Consider the following 15,245-nt stretch of genomic DNA (forward strand, 5'->3'; position numbering starts at 1 on the left):
ATTTGCGGAAGCAGAACAAGCACAAGAGCCGTCAAAGAGGTGAAAGAAGTATGGGAGCTCTGATTTTATGCCATGAGCTACTTTTGAAGAAATTGCAATCATCGACACAGCATTTTTCCTCACTGTTTTTCCCCGCAGTTCCTAAATCATTCATAAATACCCACTGACACCCCCCCCTCCCAGAAAAAAAAAATCGCAATTCTTTATCCTAGCATTGCAGAACAACTGGCCTAGACACAGAGCTGAAAACAGATCAGCTGTGGCTGTGCAGACGACCTTTGACCTCTGACTTCTGATCGCCATCTAAACTCCACCAGCAGTGGCCGTATACCTTCCTGTATTTTATTTCTTCTTCTTCTTTCTCCTTTTAAAAAAAAAACATTAATATTATCTTTTAAACAAAAATAAACTGACTCAATGTCCCCTTGTTAAAAAGTGGAATTCTCCAGTGTCAGTCAGTTTAAATGTTGCACGCACATAGCTTGGTCCCCCTCTAGTCTTATTGCCTGACAGCTCTAACCTCAACATCCTCCCACCCAAACTCTCACCACCCCTCCTCTGTGCATGTCCAAAGCATCCAAGTCTGACTTTTATCTCCAAAACATCTAACATGTTATGTCCCTTTGATGGGACTCCTTCATGATCCTATCCACCCTCCTCACTCCCAAAGAAAACCTTCTACTTTCTTCTACTTTCAGCTCTGTCTCCTGTCTTTTCCTCGGTGTCTGAACCAGGCAATATGGCTGGTGCCACCTGTGCATCTTTCCTCTCCTTCTAGTTGACACTCTTCACCCATTTCTCCACCTGTTTCAACCTGCTTGAATGTACTTCACCTCTTCTCCACACTCTCCTCCATTGCTCTGGACTGTTGACCCATGGCACTTAAAACCCTCCACCTTCCGTGTCTCCACTCCCAGAAACCTCATGGTTCCACATTGGTCCCCTCTCATCCACACACACTTATTCTGTCGTGTAAATAAGGTTGAAACAACCCAGAGCAGTCCGGCTCCTTAACTCTCAACACCTACATAAACCTCCCAAGTGTATCACTATCCATGCTATTTATTGATGTACAGCGCATTGCAAATATGTACAGCTTTGGTATCTGCTCATTGTATTGTTCACTAGATGTTTATATCTATACAGCCATTTGTATACATGCACAAATGTACAATTTTCTGATACAGATATATGAATCTGCAGATGTCTATGGTAGCCATGTACTCTCCAATTGCCCGTCAGGGCCAAATAAAGTGCTTGGGATTCTGATTCTCCTCTTTCCTCTTCTTTTCCTTTTGGCTACCCCCTTCAAGGGTCGCCACAGCGAATCGACCTCCTTCATCTAACCCTATTCTCTGCATCTTCTCCTCTCACACTGAGTAACTTCATGTCCTCTCTCTCGATGTCCATAAATCTTCTCTTTGGTCTTCCTCTAGTCGTCCTGGATGGCAGTTTCAACCTAGGTGTCCTTCTGCCAATGCACTCACTATCTCGCCTCTGAGAATGACCGAACCATCTTGGTCCTGCTTCTTTGACCTTATGAAAGGAACTTATAACATGTACTGTCCCTCTGATGGAGTCATTCCTGATCCTATCCATCCTGGTCACTCCCAAAGAGAACCTCAACGTCTTTATCTCTGCCACCTCCAGCTTTGCTTCTTGTCTTTTCCTCAGTGCCACTGTCTCCAAATCATAAATAACTGGTCTCACCACTGTCTTGTACACTTCCTTTCATTCTGGCTGATACTCTTTTACCACATTTCACTTTCCCCGACCCGTCCCAATTCTGGTTCTGAAAATAAGTGGGATTACACCAAAAAAAAAAAGAATAACACCAACAAACAATAACAAAAAGATAATTTGGGGAAAAAAATAAATGTTAAGACAAGGGGAGAGTGTGTTTTTGTCCTTCAAAGGAGTTTGAAATACTTCAGGCTTCATGGCTTGAGGCTGGGCAGGTACCTGTACTCCTGCCACCGCAGCCGGGGTGCAGTGTGTCTATTGACCGCTGGGTGTCGCTGTAACCCCGGCACAAGCCACCGGCGGCTCCGCAACCATCACCGGCGCGGTGAATCCGGATCCCCCGCACCCCCCACACCCTCCAACTGCCTCAGACTGTTCAAATCCATTCCTCTAAGCCACACGAAAGACGCTGGTCGAAAAAAAAAACAGTAAAAGGAGAAAAAAAAACCCTACCGCGATCAGATTGCGGAAGGACGATCCCCCCCCTGATGGATCCCGCACCGCTCCGGACGCGGAAAGTATGAGCGTGGGTCCGGCGTGGTGTCCGGACGCGGAGCTCACACGGACGCTAACTTGTGAGTCACAGCCGGAGAACCAGCAACTTTTATAGACTTTGCAGGCAGACGCCTGCGAGCATCCTGCAGCCCGGATTCAGACTTCTGGCTCAGGGAGAGATTTCATATCAAACCAGCGTTTTCTATTTTATTGTATATATTTATTTATTTTTACATATTTTTCCTTTCTTTCTCTCTTTTTTTATATTTTTTTGTCATGCGCCTCGAGGTCGTCTTGGAGCGGCGAGGAGATGGCATGTGAAGAAAATGTCTTTTTTGATTTTTATTTTTTTGATTTTTTTTTTGGTTGACATTGGAGAATAAATGAAAGGGGACGATTCCCGGGACTAAGTGACAGCACGACGTCAGGTAGGCTGGCGTGCCATTCAGGCACATTTTTTTATTTCATTTTTTCGCATTTTAGTTCGTGATATTGCAAGTTGCAACCGCACGCACGCACACACACACAAACACACACACACAAAAGGAACAGCCGCCTGAATGAAAACTACTCCAAGAAAAATTAACCCTCCCAACCAAGAATAATAAAAAAAAAAAACAACAAACGTGCACCCAAACTTATCGATCCGATCCACTATAATATCGATCAAGTTGTGAGATAACCGAGCGGGAAACTGTGTGAGTGCGCGTTCACCCTGTGAGTTTTTGGGGATGCAACGTGAATGCTTGACGTGAAAATAGGAGAGGGCGTGTAAAGAAAAACTGAGTCTCTTAGAGATCAACCCGCCTTATCATTTTTGATAAATGCAGGCGATATGTGTGTGTGTGTCTGTGTGCTGGGGGGAAAAAAAAAACAAAAAGCAAACAAACATGTAAAATCCAGTTGCTGATGTGCAGAAAAATTGTGTGATCTTCATGAACCTCCAACCCGATTGACCGGCCACAGGGCCACGAGATGATGTTGCAGAAAATGACCTCTAATACAGGGGTAACCTAAATGTTGTTCTTTGAGAAGCATGTCACAGTACCTCCCACTCCCACTCCTCCCATCAAGGTAACCCAAACATAAACAGAGCTCCCCGCGGAGAAGCACTACAGCAGGGTCAAATCATCACCCCCTGCGTGGGACCCGGCGCTGGTGGCACAGCGTGGGCCCGCGTCCCCAATCAGTTTTATTCCCTCCAAAAGGAAAAAAAAAAGCCATCTATAGGCGGCTTGTTCGTGACTTGAGGAAAAAAAAACAAAACAAAACACATGCTGCTATCTTGTTGGAGGAGACCCCCCACCCCCTTCACGCAGACCTCTGAGATATTTACACTTCCGAACAACTAAAGAAGATTTCTCCTCCCTCTCCCTCTTGTCATTACGCTCTCATTTCCTTTCTCACCCCTGCCTCGGTTTATCTCCTTGTTCACCTTGTTCATTTATCTGCCCTTCATCCCCTTGACAAGTGCTGTGTGGTCAGCTGTCCCCCCCCCCAACCCCTTCTTCCCCTCAATTAGTGCCATCATCACATTTCACATCACATGATAATAACCTTACACTCCTGTTGTGGGGCGATACCATTTTTCTGTGATTAATTGAAGTCCCCTCGGAGAGTCAGAATAGGCGTAGATCTTCCTCTCACAGCCGCTGACAGGAGACCCATTATATTGTTTTATAGATCGCCATCAGAAGCCCTTGAAGCTGCCTGACCCCCTCGCCGCCCCCCCGCACATACATTGTTGTTCTGGAGGGGTTTTTATTGCAAGGTGTTATTGGTTGGACCCACTGACAGGCGGAGCAAAGGCCACGGTGGGACAAGCGGAGATGCCCCCCCCCACCCCCCCATGACGGGCGTGTTTGATAGTTTTGCCACCCCCCCCTCAAAAAAAAAAAAAAAAAAAAAAAATTGCAAAGATTTGTAAGCCCTGCAATGCAATGGTTTGCTGTGGAAAAAAGTGTTACGCGGCTAAAGGCCCCGGAATAAACTGGGGCCCTGCACTTGTAAACACCCCGTTGCTGTCAAGCTCGCCCCGCTCTGCGCCATGTTTCAGACAGGCATAGCAAAAACATCCTCTGCTGTTGATTCACCTGTGCCAAAATTCTCCACAGCTGTGCCAAAAGAGTCCGTACACCAGCATGCTGGGGGTAGACAGATTAGCTTGCAAGTCGTGTGTGTGCGTGTGTGCGTATGTGTGTGTGTGCGCGTGTGTGTGTGTGTGCGTGTGTGTGTGTGTTCTTCTAAAAAGCCTCCACTCATACAGATATTGCTCCCAACAGAGCCTGAAGCCTGACGAAGGCAGACAGGCAAGGAGTGAGTGCTTGATATGCATGAGCCACCAGGTGATTTCTAGAAGAAGAGAACGCTGTGGATAAGAGGCTCGTCTCTAGTTTTAAGGAGCCACCCCAGGCGGTATATGTGTTCTCTGCCGGCTTCCTGCTCGCAGTGTCAGATCAATAGGCCATGATATGAGTTTGGCTTATGCTCTGCGGCCGCGAAAATAAAACAATGCGTCGGGACCGGGCGATGTATGATAGATATCCAATCTTGTGCACCTGTGATATCACGTCCTTTATTATTTATTTCATTTTTTTTCAAATCTGATTTATTTTGTACTTTATTTCACTGGTTTCGGCAACAAAGGAGAATGGAATCACCTAATAGCCCATTTGTTGATTTTTTTTTTTTTCCTTTACATTTCACAAACCAGAAATAGCCAAAAGATCAGCCCCCCAAGAATAAACGTAATTTTTAAAAAGACCTAAGAAGCAAGCAGTTACTGAAACATCAGTAATGCAGCTGCATGCTAAAGTGTTCAACAAGAATTTATTGGGACCGGGAAATGTATCTATAGATATTCAGTCTTGTGCATCTGTGACATCACATCATGGCTATTCATTTATTTATTTAAGTATTGAAAAATCTGATTTATTTTGTATTGTATTTGCTTTAGTAACGAAGGAGTTTTTTTTTAATTATGCAAAACAGAAATAGTCTAAAGTTGTGATTTAAATCAACCAAAGATCAGATCGGAAACTTTTTTTTTTTTTTTGGTATCAACTACAGATCTAGATATTGCTCAAACATCAGTCATGCAGCTGTGTAGTGATGTGTTTAACAAGGATTTAAATGAAAGTTATATTAACCCATTTGGTGTACACTTTTTATCTTTATCGTGGATCTCACAGGAATAATGATAACAGAGGATAAAACTGATAAAACTGTTTTTTTTATATGAGAAAGATATTTTTCCCTGCATCTACCAAGTACTTTATACAAGCTACACAATTGTCTGTTAATGCCTCCGTTATCGTGCGGACCGCTCATCTTACGTGGGATTTGCGCTGCAGCCTCGCTGATTTGTCGCAGTGAGCATCTTGCCGCAGCGTGACGGTTGAACCAAAATATCCCGGGCAATTGCGTCATGTTGTCAGAAACTACGTATATACTGCTATCCCTTGCGTAACAATACGAAGTCAGCCATCTATCTACGATTATACTCGATTTCAGCAACCGGAGATCCACTGCTCGCCTGTTCTCACAGACAAGCAGAAAGCAGTTTGTTCCGCCTCTTGAAGCGCCAGCTCGAGTTGCTGAGGAGAATCCATGTTGTTGTTTTTTTTTTTTTTGTTTTGTTTGGTATTTAATGGGAAATTCAAAGCTCCTGCAAAAGAAGAATCCAGGGTTGTCACACTGGTTTGCGCGGCCTCCGTCACGTACAGAGGAAGAGGAGGACGTGGGAAGAGTACATTCTCTGTTTTATAGATGCCATTTACAGGAGCATGCCCGAGATGGGTTGGCTGCAATGAACTGTAACCACCGACAAAACACCAAGACAATAAACAAACAAATTGGTTTCCTAGAGGCCAGCGGTGTCCCACTCAGCCACCTGGACTCTTCCATCCCGATGTGACAGGCAGCTTTTTCTCAATGATTGAACTCTGAAGCACGACTCCATCTCTTATTTATTCTGCTAATTTGCTGTGTGCTTGTTTGGTGTCTTAGAGAATGTGTGTGTGTGTGTGTGTGTGTGTGTGTGTGTGTGTGTGTGTGTGTGTGTGTGTGTGTGTGTGTGTGTGTGTGTGTGTGTGTGTGTGTGTGTGGTTGCATGCACATGATTGGTGCAAGTTGCTGCAGCCAAAACATATGTTTTTTTCTTTGAATGAAGGATGCATGTGGGTGCATGAATGCATATTCAGGGTTTTGTATCTATTAACACTATGTATGTGTGTGTTGGAATGTCACTGTAGTGACATTTCTTACTGTCAGCTTAGAGGGTGTGACTTTGCAGCGCAGACCGATCCTGCACAGCAAACATAATATTTTAAAATATTAAAATCCTGCATTTTTCTGTGTCTGCAATAAGTGCCATCTTATTTTTTTTCTCTTTTTTCTAAATCCTGGCACCAAAAGAAAAATTGTCTGTATTACGACCCTGCACCCCCTGCTAATTTCTTGCAGGTTTTTAGGTAATTTTTTGTAGTAGATTATGACGGAACTGGAGTCTTTCAGGAGGCAAATGGGGGATGTTACAATTATTATTTTTTTTTAATCTTTGCTTTTCTCTCCCTCTTTATGATGTTAATTTATGCTCAATGTGTCAAACGCCACTTCCCATGCGTGCTTCACTTGCCATTACTTTTAAACAGTACGTCCATTAGAGGGCAGTGCAGAGTTCCCTTCCAAGTTACGACAACAGTAAGAAACACACACAGAGATACAAATATGTGAACAGAGAATTGTTCTCCCTGGTTATACTGATGCTACGCCTGCTTTCTTGTTCTCTGTTTTTTTTGCTGGCTGCAATTGAGCATTCTGTGCAACACTGCTCCCCCATGACTTCCGGCGGTACTGCTCTGTTTCCTGCATTGGAAATGAACACAGGAAATGAACGCAGAGGACAAACAGAAGGTGTATTTATCATTGAGCATAAATAAGCTCTAAGAAGAGGCCTGTTGTCAATACACAAGTTTTTGTTGTTAACAAAAAACGTGAACAGACTTCAACTCTGTGCATTTTGAGAGCAACCCAGAAAATACAGTTGGAAGTTGTTTACCTTTTAGCCACTGCCTGAAAATCTGGAAGTTTCAAAATGTCCATCGGGAGGAACTTCGGGGTTATTGGGAGCAACTTGGGGGTTCAGTGTCACGCCATTGACACTACAGAAGCGAACCACCAGCCAGCCTTCCAGCTTGAGGGATGCTTTATGAAGCTCTAAACACAGCCGAACACCGATGCCTCGTAGTTTAATTCAAGAATACGCAAAGCATGACAGCGACAATTGTTTTTTTTTTATAGGCTGTATTTATTTCCTATCCTTCCTTGAAATAGCACAGTACCTGTTCCAAAGGGTGTATTTATATCATAAAATGCGTTTTTTTTTAATTGTATTAATTTATATATGTAATGATAAACACTATTTTCCACCAATGGGTTTTGTTTCTCCGCCACTATGGGATATAATGGTAAGAAATTTTAAAAGTTTTGACTTTTATACCAAAAGACAAAGAGCCAATATCCAATCACAATGTGCGACTGCAAGAAAAACAAACATATCTCCCCTCTGTTGAAGATTTAATTGCTATATTTTTTTCATCTTGTAGAGTAGATCAAGTAGACACAACTCTCTGTCGCAAATTCAAAAAAAGTTCTGTTTTTCATAACAAGATATGAACGGACCGGTCTTTGCACAATTTTAGACCAGACGGCCTTTTAAGAGCCGAAAGAAGCCTTAGCTCGACAAAACCGTCTTTCACGACAGCATTCAAATTTTTTATTATTTTTTTTATTTTCATTATTTTTTGCTCTCTGGGGAGCTGTTCTCTTGCGACAAAATTGACAGAAACAGCGAGAAATGGATCAACAAAGAGGTTCGAGCTCTTCTGGCCTGCTATGCCGCAGAGGGGTGCCCAGGGTTTGCAATTAATGCAAACATTTTTGCCAAAATAAGGTTAGATTTAGCTAATAGCAAGTTTTTTTAAATTAAAAACACACAGCCCATCTGATAGTCCATGGTTGTTACCCCCATTGCACAGAACATATTGTCCGTGTCATTTCCCTCTTCTTCTTTGGGGTGATTTATTTTTGAATGTTGTGCTTAAGGTTGACGTCGCAGATGCTTGTGCCATGCTCGTCCGTACTGCCTTTGTTAATGCAAAACTAAAAAGTTCCTTTCCGGGAGGGAAGATCCTTGAACAAAATTCAAGCTGGGAAAATTCCTAGGACTCTTCTGTCTGAAAGCAACTATGGATTTGCCCTTTTCGCCCCTCATGTCGAGTTAGGGTTAATTAATTTTTATTTTTTTCTTTTGACTTGACATTGTGGGAACCTGATAAATGGCAGAGCCCAGAACTCTCTATCTTCAAAAGAAATGCAACCATGTTGTGTATTTTGCAGAAATACACAACATTTTGCCTTGACCCAATGTACAAGATGGGAATTACAACCAGAAATCTGGATACTTGTTATCTTTGCACTATGATAAAATTAGCTCAAGGGCAGCTGCAGTTCACACATCTCTTTGATGTGCTAAAATCCGCCTTTTCTGTCAGTCAGTATGTGTGCTATAAATACATGGAGACGTTTCACTGGTTCCGATTGTTTTGCTGTGGAAATAAGGAAGCATCCTCTAAATGGGTTTGAGATGGATTTGCTGCGCAGCTTTTTACTGTCTGGATGGCAAGATGGGTGTTGGGGGCATGTGGGGGTTTGGGGCGCCTTTCGTAACTCCGTGTGACACCGTTCCATCCAAGGGAAACAATTAGCATGTTGTAAAAAAATGTTCACTGGGGGTCTGTATCACGATCCAAATGAACATATCCCTAGGCGACTTTGCTGCAGTGAAGAGATCCATGACACTGAGATGCTGTGTGGATGGGAGGTCGGGTTGGGTTATTTGAAAAAGATATGTGTATGTATGTTATAATTCAGCCGTCAAAACCAGTTTTAGCAACCAATGTTGGAAGTTATTCATTATATAGAGACATACAACCAGTCCCCTTCTTATTCATTCTTTTATTTGGGTGATTCTCAGGTCTCCAATTGACCCCCTTCATGTTTTTGGACTGTGGCAGGAAACCAGGGAATGTGTAGGAAACCCATGTAGACACGGGGAGACCATGCAAACTCCACACAGAAAGGCGCCTCTGTGGGAATCGAACAAGGGTCCTTCTTGTGCTTGCCATTGGGCTGCCAATGTTGGAAGTGTCTGTATCTAAATTGGCTGATGGGGAAACCATACGAATCAGTTCATTGATAGAAGTAAAGTACCTGATAAGTTTGTTGTATCTTGAGTCTAAATCATCTCGACGTTTGTTTGACTTTCATACCTTGTAGTTTCAAAGCACTTTACACTATCCATCCATCCATCCATCCATCCATCCATCCATCCATCCCATATTTCGAGTCACGGGGGCAGCAACTGAAGCAATGAAGCCCAGACCTCCCTCTCCCCTGCCACATGGTCCAGCTCCTCTGGGGGGACCCCAAGATATTCCCATGTCACAACCTACGGTCACTACCCACAGCTCATGACCATAGGTTAGGTGGGAACGTAGATCGACCGATAAATTGAGAGCCTCGCCTTTTGGTTCAGCTCCCTCTTCGCCACGGCAGACCGGTACAGTATCTGCATCACTGCAGAAGCCGCACCGATCCACCTGTCGATCTCTTGCTCCATCCTTCCCTCACTTGTGAACAAGACCCCAAGATACTTGAACTCCTCCATGGGCAGGACCTGTTCCCCACCCCGGAGTGGGGATTCCACCCTTTTCTGGTTGAGCACCATGGTCTCAGATTTGGAGGTGCTGATCCTCATCCCAGCCGCTTCACACTTGGCTGTGAACCTCTCCTGTGAGAGCTGGAGATCATGGCCACAGCATCTGCATAAGGCAGAGACTCGATCCTGCGGCCACCAAACTGGAATCCCCCAATGCCCTGGCTGCGTCTAGAAATTCTGTCCATGAAAGTTATGAATAGAATCGGTGACATAAGGCAGCCCTGGCAGAGTCCAACTCTCACTGGAAATGGGTCAGACTTAGAACCGGCGGACCAAACTCCGACATCGACCATACAGGGACTGAACAGCCCGTATAACAGGGTTTGGTACTCCATACTCCCGAAGCATTCCATGCCCCCTCGAGGACCCTGTCGAGGGCATAGAGCTGGTCCACTGTTCCATGGCCAGGATGAAAACCAGACTTCTCCTCCTAGATCAGAGGTTCAATGACCCAGTGGACTCCCCGAATAGACCGTACCAGGGAGGCTAAGGAGTGTGATCCCCCTGTAGTTGAACACACCATCCAATACCTCTTTTTCAAAAGGCGGATCACCACCCTGGTCTACCAGTCCAGCGGCATTGTCCCCGACTTCCATGCAATTCGGCAGAGGTGTGTCGGCCAGGACAGCGCTACAGCATCCAGGGCCCCCCAGGGCAGTTATCCAGCCTTGGGGGGCCCTGTTACTGAAGAGCTTTTTGACTGCTTCAGCAGCTTCAGCCACGGAAATGGTGTGTCTGCTCCAGAGCCCCTTGTGTCTGCTTCCTCATTGGAAGGTGTTTCAATGGTGTTGAGGATCTCAGAAGTATTCCTGCCACCGATCTAGAACATCTCAAGTTGAGGTCAGCAACGCCCTGCTCCTACTTTACATAGTGTTGACGGAGCACTGCTTCGACCTCCTGAGCCGCTGAATAGTGGAGCAGAATCTCCTTGATGCCCACCAGATGTCGTTCTCCACGGTCTCCTCAAACACCTCCCACTCCCAAGTTTTTGCCTTGTCAACCACCAAAACCCATTCACACACTGATGGCCGTTGGTGCTAACCAACCGGATGTTGACATGCCAATTTCACAAAAGTGCTGCACACCCACATCTGCACTCACTCTTCATCTGACAAAATCTTCTTGTCACTTGAAGATGTTTCACCCCTCATCTGAGAGGTTTCTTTAGTTCCAGCAGAACCTCCAGAGCTGAAGAAGCCTCTCAGATGAGGGGTGAAATGTCTTCAAGTGAGAAATTCAAGTCCAGTTGCCACGACAAGAAGATTTCAACATGAATTCACCATGACCTGGGTGACTGAGAACCTCCACAGGCATCTTTATCCGAACGTAGTGTTTGTCCTATTTTAGAAGATAGAAGTGTAACTTCTATCAGATATGGACTTCGACATCTTTCTATTAAAACCTTGTCTCTCAAATATATTTCATTTTTTGGGTTAAAGTGATGTCCTGTTTCTTGCTTGTTACCGAGGATTCCCTAGTTCCACAGGATCAAATGCGCTTGACTTACAATATGTTAAAGCAGCCTTGTGTTTATCATTATAGTATTTTTCTTTTTTACTCCTTAATGAAGCTATTATCTCCTTAAATCCATTATTAGCCTTGCGTGAACCTCGGAGCCCACATAAGTCTTCCTCTGCTGACTTGGTTGTTTGCTTTCTCGCTCTAGACGTCGTCACTTTATTGCCCTTTTGCCGCTGCCAGGGATTTGTTGCCTTCTCGCGAAACACACAATTGAGAAGATTTCTTACTTTTGTATCCAATTATAATTATCTTAGGTGGCCATTTTCATCTCTGTGTGCCGTTATGTTTAATGGCGGTGATGATTTGTTGACTTACTCGCCCGGACGGGTCGCTGCTGGCCATCTGGATACCGGTGGAGGGGATAAGCTGCCGTTATGGTCCCGAATCCCTCCCTCCCTATCAAGATTGAGGGGATTCAAATATGAATGTGATCAGCTATAACTGAGGTGTTCCATCTGGTATTGATCGTCTGCTAGATCAGTGGGCGTTCAATGGCTATTTTGCCATGACACACCGGGGTTTAGGGGACGTGATGATAAACTCGATTGCTTTATTGACCGATAGATTCATCGCTATGTCGGATGTTGCAAAGAGAAATGAAAACTTCAAATTCCCATCTAACTTTTCATTTGATTTCACCTGGTTCAAGAACTTTCTTGCAGCCCCTCATTTGCAAAGTGGCGACTTGAACAAAATCATGGGGTTGACCTTCATGCTGTGAATGAAATCTAAGAAATTGGAAGCTTAGATCTCGCTTTTGGATTTTATTGGATCGGACCTTTGATGACTTATGTCGTTCTATTAGTCATTTTTGTTTCTTTCGTAGCCAATAATGTGTTTGTGGATAAAAAAAAGCATTTTACTGAGGCATGTTTCTATTTATTTATTTTTTTATTTTTTTAATGCGTCAATTTTCAGGTATAAAATTAAATTATAAGCCACGGGATGGAAAACAATCTCACTCCCGTGTTACTCTGTTCTCCTCGGTCTGCTCCGCACTCTTTCTTCCCTTCAAACGCGCACTTTTGCAATCACACACTTGCACGCGTCCCATATAACAGTGTGCAGTGTGACTAATTTCTCCTGGGGTTTGGACCTTGGCGTGAGAGATGGCAAGAAGGAGAAAATGAAAGGGAGAAGAGAAACAGAGTTGTGCTGGCAAGTCTGCAGGAAGCAGCCCCCGCATCCAAGGAGCCCCTTTTCTCATCTACACTGCCGTCTGTCTGTCTCTTTTGTCTCCTAACCAGAGCGCCTGATGCGTGTGCGTGCGTGCGCGTGTGTGTCTGCGTGCGCGTGTGTGTGCTGGCGTGTGTGTGCACGAGTGTGTGTGCGCATGTGTGTGTGTGTGTGAAGGCTCTTTGGGATACTTTCATTTTTGATCATTGTTTACGCCTCAGTTCCAGGTACTGGAGACAAATCACAAGTCGTTTGAAAGGGAAAAGGAAAACATTGAAATCCGAGTGCGTTGCTTTGCATCCAGTTCGAGTTGGGGTTTTACTGAATTCTGTGGCGAGGAGTGACTTTGTTGTCGGGCCCAGTTAACTGACTGAAATTTGGCTGGTGCACAGAGTAGATGTTATGTCGCATGTACTTGTAGTTTGTACAATTCGTCTATTGAACCTCCTATATAATAGTATTTTGTTTGTATCAATGTACTAAGTGGTTATCAGAGAAAACCATGAACCTTCAGGAAACTGACTTGAATTTAATAATCAGATTTTTATTATTTTTTTTCCAGAAACCACCCACATCGAGCAGAAGTGTAATTATCAGGATACCCCCCCCAAGATATTATCTTTTCATTTTCACGCATAACAAACAGAAAACAGCCTTAAGAGAAATGACGCTGTTGAGGAGCGCTGCGCTGCAGAGGAGCATCAGTTTTAATTTAAAAGTTCGTCTTGGTGTAAACGTGTTCCGAAGCTTGATGATAATTAATGAGAGAGATAATTAATGGCTATTATGAGCTTGAGTAAGTAGCAGTCCGCTAATAGCAATGGGGAAGTAGGACAGATTGATTTGATTGAGGTGGCGCAGCGGTTGGCGCTTCTGCCCCACAGCAGGAAGGTCCTGGAGTTCGACATTGACCCTGGGGCCATTTCTGACCCCCGAGCATCTGCTTGGGTTTCTTCCGGGTTCTCCGGTTTCCCCCCGCACAGTCCAAAAATATGCTGTTGGTTAATTGATATAACATTAAATTGTACAGACGTGTGAAGGAGAAACTGAGTAGTTGCATGTTGCCATAAAGGAGGTTCTCGACTTACATCAGAATTGCATTCCTAAACCGCGACGTAATGTGATTTTCACTGTAAATGGGAACTCACACACTGTACTGTTCATAAGTACTCAAGTTCATAAGTTCTCATGTCACTCATCTACACCAACACAGTGATGAACTCACAGGAGCGTTAGACGGAGCTTGAGATACTGGAGCAGCTGAGTCTAGATGTGAACAAATGTTCACAAAGTGACCCTCCTCGTATAGCGGGGTGTGGTGATGTATTCGTCCTCTATGCTTGTCGAGTGCCCTCGCAAAATTTGCTTTAATGTTGCAAATGTTGTGTGTTGGAATGAACGAACAAGACTTTCTCAATACATTTATGGAAGATGGCCAAGCAACCACCAAATGGCGTAGGTGGAGGACGTTGTAAAACCAAAGACTGGCTGTAATTGGCAGGATGAACCCTTCCTCAAATTCTCAAATTCATGTATCACGATGGTATGTAGTTTTTGCATGTTCTCCCTATGGGTTTTCTCCGGTTTCCTCCCACAAGCCAAAAACATGAAGCAGGTCAATCGGACACCCTAAAATTGCCCAAATGTACAAATGACAGGGTGCACAGTTGTATGGCTGTATTGCATGCATATTGTCAAATGGGCCCAGTTAACATTCGTCTTCATGACAATAGTTCAGAATTCAGTTTTCTGAGAGACGCGAAAGGCCGTCGGGATTCCTGCCAACTGGACCAAAACAAACAGTTTTTTCGTTAATAGGGCCCAGCGTGCACTTGCGCTCATCCTCACAATGTCTCTTCTCCGGGCCCCATTTCATTTACAAATAGTCAATTATTTATGTCCCCAGGCAGCCTGTGGCCCTGCCCCTCTCCCGTCCTCCCATGGAGCAGTGTCTGTCTGGATGGACACTTTTTTTTTCTCCAGGCTGCTCATTAATTGATGCCTCGGTTGATGCCAGAGGTTTAATTCACTCTCACCCTATGCCTGCTTTCATTTCAATCTGCCGCGTATCTCCTCCCGCTCTCCGGCTCGTGGTCTGAGAGGTTTCTCCGCAGCAGGACCAAGCTCAAAGCCCGTCTTCACCTCTTTCGGGCGAAAGTCATTAAAAAAACCCAAAACAATCTGTACTATCATGCGGTCATAAAGATAAGCGCTATAAGAAAAAAAATTCTACTTTCGTTTGTCATTCATAGCTTTATCGCATCAGGAATTTAGTACCACTCGGTTTCTCACATAGGATATCACAACTGCGGTAAGATTGTTGGACCTGAGAGCCACTTCCCCGAGACTCAGTAGGCCGTCATTAAAGATTGACTTCCTGGTAAAGCCAGGACACAGCTGGGTGCGTCTCTCTGCCAGAGTGCAAAAGGGCCTCTGGGCACCCGGAGAACCTCTCCTCTCTCCGAGTATGATTTTGCAGTCAAGGGCTTCGGTGGCCGAGGCTTTACGTCCCTGGGGACGGGTTTCATTA

General features: G+C 44.5%; 1 protein-coding gene across 1 annotated transcript in view; it reads left to right on the forward strand.

The window, feature by feature from the left end:
* Window positions 1-2,129: 2,129 nt before the first annotated feature.
* Window positions 2,130-15,245, forward strand: part of tafa3a (TAFA chemokine like family member 3a) — a 139,089-nt gene continuing 125,973 nt past the window's right edge. The window contains exon 1 of the mRNA XM_086149840.1: window positions 2,130-2,666. The gene's annotated coding sequence lies outside the window, so the exon portion shown is untranslated. The remainder of the gene's footprint in view (window positions 2,667-15,245) is intronic.

The sequence above is a fragment of the Fistularia commersonii genome, chromosome 7 (genome assembly GCF_037954325.1).
Source record: "Fistularia commersonii isolate RoL2024-O1a breed Wild chromosome 7, RoL_Fcom_v1.0, whole genome shotgun sequence".
In the NCBI taxonomy this organism is placed as follows: Eukaryota; Metazoa; Chordata; class Actinopteri; order Syngnathiformes; family Fistulariidae; genus Fistularia; species Fistularia commersonii.